The sequence below is a fragment of the Paramisgurnus dabryanus genome, chromosome 1 (assembly GCF_030506205.2).
Source record: "Paramisgurnus dabryanus chromosome 1, PD_genome_1.1, whole genome shotgun sequence".
Taxonomy (NCBI): domain Eukaryota; kingdom Metazoa; phylum Chordata; class Actinopteri; order Cypriniformes; family Cobitidae; genus Paramisgurnus; species Paramisgurnus dabryanus.
In genome coordinates this window covers 13964640-13974288 of record NC_133337.1, presented here as the reverse complement: position 1 = coordinate 13974288, position 9649 = coordinate 13964640, and the positions used below count along the sequence as shown (strand labels likewise).

Below are 9649 nucleotides of genomic sequence, written 5' to 3'. Positions count from 1 at the left end.
AGCTGCAATTTTAATTATGTTTGACTATGTATGTGTGTGTGCGTGTGTGCTTGTGCGTGTGCGTGTGTGTGTAAACCGAATGATTCAAATCCCTGACCATTTCTTGTGAAGATGAGATTTAAGGGAGATTTAGCCGAAAAGCGGAAAATGCATTTTAGCTTGTACTGCGCAATCATACAAAGCTTTTGTAGGAACACAGTGTGTTTTTGATCTTGTCAGCCCTTAGAACATACCACATGCATCTTTCCGCAGACTGACACACTGTGGGGAGGGGATGGTTTTTGTGAGGGATTGTGGGTAATGATCATTACACAGTTTGCCAGCACTAAAACTATCTATTATACTGATGACAGCTCTTAAGGGGAGCCAGCAGTGAGTGTATGACTGTTCATTCCCACAGTAGACAATATGTTCATTGTTGCCACTCAAGTTTTATATATAAGTGAATAAAATGGTTCATTTGGAGACACTTATGAAACATCTATAGGGGTTTTGTCCTCTGTGTCCTTACATATGGACTATATGGAGAGCTTGGTAAAACCAAATGAAAGCTATCTCCTAAGCTGTTATTTAAATGGCAGATAAGACATGTGCTGTGACCCGAGTATGTCTACAGTTTAACATAGTGTACCTTGGTATTCTGCACTGAACAATGCATTGTAAATAATTTATCATAGAAAACTTGGTGAAAGTCAGACTGACTACAGTATGTAAGAGATGACCTGCAGGTGTCCTCTCTCTACAGTAGCTGTCTACAGCAGACTGCTGGATTTGACCTCAATTCTGGATAACTATGTTATGGAAATGTATACAGTACTTATTTTTGTGTGTTTACAGTTATCTGTACTTTACCTTTAACCCTCAAAATGACAACACAAGCAGAAATTTCATGTCAGCTAAGGAAACGATTTAAACTTTAAACCTACTTATTAGTAATCATTTATATGCCATTTCATTATAAAATGATTTATTTAAAATAAAAGTAATTTTTGATTTGACAGACTAATTGAAAGTATTAAATACATTTACAATTAAAATGTGTTTAAATGTAACACTTCATTAAATTAGTAATTTAAAAAAAATACTTAAAGGTGCCAAAGAATGCATTGAAAATGTGTTAAATTGTTTTCTGATACCTTAGGTATGTGGCTTTATTAGAGGCAAAAAATATTCAGAGATGATTTTACATGTCCATTTACAACCCTAGGATTTGCCTTTTGAATGAAATGGTCTATTATTACCTTATTTGGAAGGGTCATGAATAATAATGTTGAGCTCTGCTCTAATTGGCTGTTTCTCAGACCGGCTCATTTCAGTAGCTCAGTGTGAGCCTGTATCAGACAAAAATACAGAATTTGAGGAATAATCAATTGTTTCGAGATTGATAATGGACATTTCTGAGTGGTACGTGTGTGTTTTTATTCAGTATGGACCTGCAAAAGGTAACTATAACGTCAATAGTAAAACTTCAGCCTAAACGCTAGCATATAGCATTAACTAGCATATACTGTAGCGCTAACTCAGCAGTCAAAACATTGTAATTAATTTAATGTGTAAGTTAATGTTGGGGCGTACATCACGACTGTAACGTCACTGTTGATGTTATGTTGAGATTGGCCTGTTTTCCATCTGTCTTTTGCATGCACAAGGTTTACATAAGAAGTAGGAAACAGTAGTGTTTGAGGCTCACGAGATGTCATTAACATGTAAAAAAAATCTTATTATTCATCCTAGCCTAGGTAAATGCAGTTTTACATTCTACAGCACCTTTAAATTATTTTAAAAAATCATTTTAATGTATTTTTAAGTATTTTCTAATTGGGTTACATTTTATTTCAAGATATTAGCTTGTTACACTTTTATAAATAGTAAACAATATACACTGTAAGTTGTATTTACTATAGGGTTAGGATTATGGTTTGGTTTAGGGTTAATTACTTGGAATTATGCATAATTTACTGTAGTAAATAGACACTGTAAATTTAAGTGTTATTTCTAATTGTTTGTTATTGGAATCAGCAATCATTGCAGTTATCATTGTGTGAAATGGATTTGATATTAAATCCTTACCTACATCCTTACCAAATCTTACAATAGAAATAACAGCCATTATTCTTACAGTAGTACTTTTTTTCAACAGCTTTCTTCATATCAGCCTAATGGCATTATTTAGATATTACCAAATCATGACAGACAATAAGGACTAAAATAATATTAATAGAAATCATTGCTGTCTCATATTGATTATGAACAGTATCATGACTTACATTTCTTGTCATCAGCACTGCAGTTGTTTTATTATTTGTGTTTGTTATGTCAACATACTGTGAATTTTATTAGATTGGTGTGTAGTGTAGGGTTTGAAACCCTTATTACACATTTTTTATTTCAATTTTGAAGCACCCAAATACACACACACACACACACACACATTTATCTGGGTGTCCCGTGCGGTAATCAGGTCCAGGATTGGAACGCAAATATGAATTGATGGATTGTGGATGAGCGCATGAGCCGTGGCATCTCCATGACGATAACACCCAATTTGAGTGACAGGTGGAGGCCATCAACAAACTCATCAAAGATGAAGTCTGAAAAAAAAGAAAGAAAACATCAATGCAATTGGAAGAAAAAAAAGAAAAGAGTTGTGTAGGAATGCATATGGCTACTTTTTATTCATGGGTTTACACTGCAATATCGGTTAGGTCAGCGGAGAAGAGGAAAAACACACGTTCATTTTCAAATTCCGCCCGTCATTCAATCTTGTCCAGCTGGGATTGGCATACTAATGCATGGAGCCACACACTCACTACAGCAGGAAATCAAAGAGTCGTATCTCTACATATGAATAGCAAAATCAATATGCTGGCCAGAAAACAACTTAACCCACTGTTCCATATGTACATAATGTACTACTGTACATTTAATGCTATTATTGATAAGATAATTATCCTGTTTTCATATATATTTTCCTCTTTCTTACCCCATGTAAGCTGGACTGGCATGGCTTTACCATGATCCTGTAGAAAAAGTATATATTAGTATTTTTAGTAGGCTTGATACATTGTCCTCTCATGAAGCAGTGAGGTATGAGCCTTTGTATAGAATGTGAAGTATTTTTGATGTGTTAATTTGTGTAATTTCTTGAAGTGGTTTAACTTTAATGTAATTGTCATTAATTCAGTCATCTTTCTATCAAGGTTCTCAAGGTTCAAATATCAATCATAGACAATTATTTTTAAGCTCATTTTGCTAGTAAACATCTTATGAGACATTTGTTACGCATACTTGCTTAATAACGCTATGAATTTAATGTTCCGATTACAAACCTAAAAACTATTTTTTGTTTATGTACTGTATGTACATGTTATGAAACAAATTTCAATATTATGATGCCATCTACAACTTCATGAAGGCCTATTCTACATATTTTATAATGTTTGTAAACCTTTAGACTTTTTTCCTCCAAACATATTTAATAAATATTTAATAAGCTTCTTATTACGATGTAAAGTTAAGTTATAGGTTTAAGTGACCAGCAGCTATTTAAATTTTTTTATTTTAAGGTTATTTGCATTATGCGTCAGATTAGACGCATTTAATTTTCTGCATTTGTAAATTTAGAAATGGTTTCATAAACATTTATGGTTTTAAAGATATCTTAAAGCATCTAACCATTAAACCCAACCACTTTCCAACCCTTTAAACACAACATGCAATTAAAAGTTTACAAGTAAAAGGCATTTATTGCATAAATTAACCAATAAACAACAGTATAAAAGTATACTGAACTTCACATGTACTTAGTTTTTGAATGATTGTACACTCGGAGATTTAGAGCATAGTGATCGCTTTTGCGGATTTTTTTTTTTTTTTATTGTTTTAGGGATGCTTAAAGGGATACTTCACCAATTTAGCATTCAGCTTTGTATCTGTAGAAACCCGGCAGTATTACTGAATGACCATGTTTCCCTCCATCATTTCCCCCTGAGAGGAGAGATATCTGCATTTTGGTTCTGCAAAAAAGTCCTCCGATGATGCAAAAATCGTCATATTACATCATCGGAGGACTTTTTTGCAGAACCAAAATGCAGATATCTCTCCTCTCAGGGGGAAATGAGGGAGGGAAACATGGTCATTCAGTAATACTGCCGGGTTTCTACAGATACAAAGCTGAATGCTAAATCGGTGAAGTATCCCTTTAACGATTAATCGTTAGCAGAATAAAAGTTTTTGTTTACATCATATATGTGTGTGTGAACTGTGTATAATAACTTTGTATAAATAAATGTACACACATGCATGTATATGTTTTAGAAATGTTTACATGTGTATATACATTTGTATATTTATGTATAATTTATATTATATATAAATATAAATACTTAATTTATACATTTTTTTTTTCTTAAAATTATACATGAATGTGTTCATATTTATATATATATATACATATTTATTATACACAGTTTACACACATATGTGATGTAAACAAAAACTTTTATTCTGCTAACGATTAATCGCGATTAATTGTTTAGCATCCCTATTTTGTATGTTGAGTTTTTATATCATATAATAAATAAATTTGTCCTAAATGCCAGAATAGTCTAATGTAAATATGATTAATCCTGGTTTTATCTTTAAATCATATCCCAATACAATATACACACCCATACTCTTAATATATTAAGTTTTACCTGCTGACGGGAAAGGTGCTAGTTTAGTAAACACATCTGTTGGTCATATTTGGGGGGAATGGACAAACAACCAAAACAATTGAATTGTATGGGTTGGAGGATAGGTTGAACATATGATAATTCGGTCATGCTCCGAGTTTAAGCAAGGTTAAGTGTTTTATATCAAAAGATGATTTAACAAATATGCTTTCTATGACGTTATCTGGCAACACACAAGTTAATAAAGATCTATATGCATGCTGTACTCAAGCAAATTAATAAATAAACATCTGTCAGTGACAGTTGTCCATGACAGTTACGTTAAATCTATCACCTCATTTCCATTGAATATGTGTCTTTCAATTGCCAGAGGCTGCCGTCTGTTCTTTCATTCCAATTCTGTGATGTTGTCAAGCAATATTTAAGGTAACCTAAAATGTTCAATTACAAACTTTGAATATCTGTACGCTTCAGGGACCTGCACTAACCATTACATGTGTAAGTAATGGGTTGAACCAGGAAATGTGATATTGGAAAGAAAAGGAGTAAATAGACGTGTCACTATCTAGAAAATTGTTACTATTGAAATTAAGCAGACAATCAATATAGACTGAACCATAATTCTTAGGGTCTGGTAATAGCTTTTTCCTCAAGTGATTTTGTTCCGAATACAGACAGCTATCACCTGCTCGCTTACCAATAAACCTGAAAGATATCATTTCCAAGCCTCATTCACTGGCACATAAATGTATGCAATTGTTTCATTTTACAAAATCACAGGTCTTGATTTATAAGACTGTTGATTTTGTGATCTCTCAATGTCATGATAATAGGGAAGAAGATGTGAGTAGCTACATGTTTAAGTGCGGACCCTGCAATTTTCCAACTACAAAGTGGTGCCTGCAGCTGTCAGATAGCGAAAAGGATTCCCATCTTCAATTTTTAAGTGAATCTTTTTTATTTGGCTCTGAAAGTACAAAGCACGCACCATGAATTAGATTTAAATTGAAACACATTTATGAAATTCAAAAGGGGGCATTTAATCAATACATGGGGACAATAGAAAAAAATGTGAAAACGCAAATATGAGGTAAGGTTTGTGATCTTGAGGAATTAATAAATGAACACAAAAGTCCTATAGCGTGGAGTTGTTTTCAAAATAGTAGAGTAGGAAACACTGGAACTTCCTGACAAAAATATGTGTTTATTTTATTGTATAATTTTACAGAAATTTACCACCAACAAAGCTGCGAGAGTAGTCATCTCCTTCATAAGTATTGAAGTCTTATTTGTTATAGTTTCTTGGTTGTACAAAAATAGGTAACTTTTAAGAGTATGATGATTTATAGCACATGCTGACTTTCCATAATTATAGTGCATTATCAGTTTCATATGTTGACATTGCATATAATGTATTATTACGTCTTATGAGCAGTTAAAGGGCCCCTAATCTATGTGTTTTCAGCAATATAAAAATAGTCTTTGGTATCCCCAAAATGTGTCTGTAATGCTACCTACACACCAAATGCTCTAGATTACTCGCGGGATTTAACTTCGTGTCATTTGAAATTTTGCGAAGACGCGTTTGAGGAGAATTGCGTGTGTTTTCGCGGCCTATGCGGCACCCATATCGCGTCATTCGCTTCGCCCTACGCGAGGACGCGCATGATTGCATCTTTGCATTGACTTTGTATGTAATCTACTTGTGCAAATCGTTGAACTAGCGCCTGGTGTGAACCCACAGTAAAGTTTCAGCTCAAAATACACCTCAGATCTTTGCATTAAGATGTTGAACATGGCCATTTGCGGCTGCAATGAAAAACATGCTTTTTGTGTGTTTCTTTAAATGCAAAGAAAGCTTCTGTTCCCCTCCCTGTATGCAAAGTAGGGGGTATAGCGCTTACACATGTGCTTTGGACTACATCAAAACATGTGTCTCTGGCAGAAGATTGGACAACGTGCTCATAAGGAGGAGTTTGTTATGCGTAATCAATATGACATCACAATGCTAGGGGATCCCCAACGGCCTGTTTTGTTTGACTGTTGTGGTTTAAAGGAGATTACACAAAGTGGATTTAGAATAAAAGAATAAATGGATTTGTATAATAACATGATGTTTCTGCACACACACTGGTAACTCATTTTCTGATAAAAACACATTTATAAGTGCATTTTTTTAGGTGGGGGCGGGCTTTAAAGTAGCTTAAAGTTAATTGAAAAATGCAAAGTCCTCTTGCAAGTCCAAAGGCTTTATATTTTGGTTGTAAGTGGTCATGGTCGGCTTTAAGTCAGTGGTTCCCAACACTTTTCTGTGCATATCCCCAAACCCCACTAAGCAAATTTATGATATAAAAAAATCTCTTAGAATTTTAATTAAACAAAACATATAAAATTAAACAATGTAGTGCTTTTGGTTAGGAGCCTTTATTTGTTTAGGTTTATTTACACAGAATTTATGATTGTTAACAAATAAAAAAATATTGTTAAATATTGCTACAAGAGAAACATAAAAACACCCATGCTATTCTGAGAAAGTAGTCTTAATGTGGGGGTTCAACAATCAGACATTGAATAATGACCTCATCACAGAGTGCCTCACAGCTAGCGTTTGAATTTTGTGTCATCAGTGCGCGTCAGATTTTCTCACACACGTTTGTAGCGGCTGAAATATGAAAGGTCATGTCCATTAACAACAGCTTTTTCTTAATGTCACTGCTTTTAAGAGCCCCGACTAAAGCACACCTTTGAAAGCCGAGCTTCACTTTATCACCACGGGTGGATTCAGACTGCGAGTTATGGCATCGTAGCTCGTCAAGGTCTCCATGAAAGGAGCGTTAATGACATTAATGGCCTATTACTTAAAGTGCAAAGGAAGACATAAATGTTCTGGCTCTTAAAATCACCTTTCTAAAGATTAAAATATTTATGTGTCCAGAAGAGCCACAGATAAAAAATTCCCTGTACTTTGACAAACTTGGGTGTTGGAAATCAAATATTGAATAACTCAGTGTTAGGGAGTCATTTAGAATTAAGTGGCGCATGTAAGTTTTACTGCATTTTTCAGTTGTATGGCTGTAACAAGCTACTTTAACAAGACGTGTAAAAAACTTATTTTGTTGCATCATATTGTGCAGTCATCTTTATAGCCAAGAAAGCTCATGCAATAATAAAACTGTCTTTTATGTGTAGTGTTGTAAAATATGATTCATTTATTGAACCTGTTATTTTATACATGTATATTCTTGCGTACCACTGTAAGTCATTTTTTGGGCAATAATAAGTTAAGTTCTGCTGTTCTTTACCATATTTCACCCTGTCTGTGAAAACCCAGCTGAAGTTATTTTTATTTTCCTACATAAAATCATACTACTTAATGCAAAGAACATTCTGTGAAAATATAATCTTGATATCTTTCATATTAACTGAGTAAGGTCATGTCAAAGATTAAAATCATAGTTAAATTAATGCCTGGAATCAAACTTTGATGCTTGTTATCTCAGAATTAGATTTTGAGACTTTAGCCTGGTTGTCACAAGTAGGATCACATATTTTTAACTCATTGTGGAATTTTCCAAAATGCATTCGGTAGCCGTTTTCACAAAAAAAATGAAAATAGACCTGATTTGTCCGGGGATCATTTTAATTGATTTCCTAGAATCTGTACATGCATTCCTACCAACCTGATCTCAAGAGAGTTCAAACATACAGCCAGGGGCGTAACTATTGGTAAGCAGGGTAAGCGGTGCTTATGGGCCCCGACCAACCAGGGGCCCACCCAACTGGAAGATTTTGATTGACAGTCGGGGGGCCCTATCACACTATCCGCTGTTCCCGGGTTTTCTTGTGGGTTTTCAATGCTTGGCAACGTGCAAACGGTGTGGTAATGAAATCACCGCTAGGGATAGAGCCCAACCAATCAGAGCCCAGAGTTTCTGTGCACATTTGAAATCGGCTGGTTTGTATCTTTTGGTTTCTCAACACAAACAAGAAACAATAAAGCTTTAAAAACTCAAACACTACACCAGACACCTGAAGCAAAGCACAAAAGTGCAGCAGTAAGTAAACAAATGATTTTAAACAGTAGGGATCGATCTTTTTGCGTATGTAATGATTGAGCTGTGTTTTTGTCTGAAGTTTAGAGATGCTGTGTGCATCATGTAAATATGCGACTATCTCCGCTATCGCGGCTGTCAGGATCATGACGCGCATGGGAGTTTTACCACCCGTAAAATGGAAAACAAAGGGACAAAATAAGGTGATGATTTTCGAGTTTCAAATGGCCAGTATTTTGTTATTCTTGAACCCATAGACATGGTCTTGGTGTCGTTTTAAAGTTTATTTTCAAGCTCTTTCTATCTGAACAACTAGTTTTAGCATTTAACCATGTTTAAAATTTTTGTCACATACCTACATCATGCCATACAGAACTGAAGCCCAGAAAAAAATCACGTGCTCCAGTAGAGGGCCCGCCTTAATAATCCTGCATAGGGGCCCGGTGTTGGCTACTGCATACAGCATTTTATGAGTCCGCTAATTTATATGAATTTGTACAATATTAGTCGTACAAAAACTTACGATTATCATAAAAAAAACTATAACAAAATCCCGCCCCTAACCCCAAAATCACAGGGGCAAAGCCAAATTGTACAAAAATGTATGAATGTGGTCATATGAATAAATACTAATTATCCACCTTGTAAAATACATACAAATTACCATGAGATAGCGCTGGTTCTTACAAATTCCGTAAAGTTAACTCTTTCCCTGCCATTGACGAGTTCTCGTCAATTAAGAGAATACGCTTTCCTGCCAATGACAAGTTTTTCGGCAATCCGTATTTCCACTATTATCCACTAGGTGGCGCTCTAATAAATAAACCACTTATAAAACACTTAAGCATCCACTGATCCAAAAACAGTAAAAACTCTCTGTATGTTTTGATCATCATTCTAAATTTGATATCTAACAAAAAA

The 9649-nt window shown here is 34.6% G+C and overlaps 1 long non-coding RNA gene across 1 annotated transcript in view; it reads right to left on the bottom strand.

Annotated features, from left to right (window-relative positions):
- Positions 1–2364: 2364 nt before the first annotated feature.
- The window catches only part of LOC135760585 (uncharacterized), a 73509-nt gene continuing 66224 nt past the window's right edge, over positions 2365–9649 (bottom strand). Inside the window, exon 3 of the long non-coding RNA XR_010537442.2 lies at positions 2365–2591. This is a non-coding gene — a long non-coding RNA (uncharacterized lncRNA). The remainder of the gene's footprint in view (positions 2592–9649) is intronic.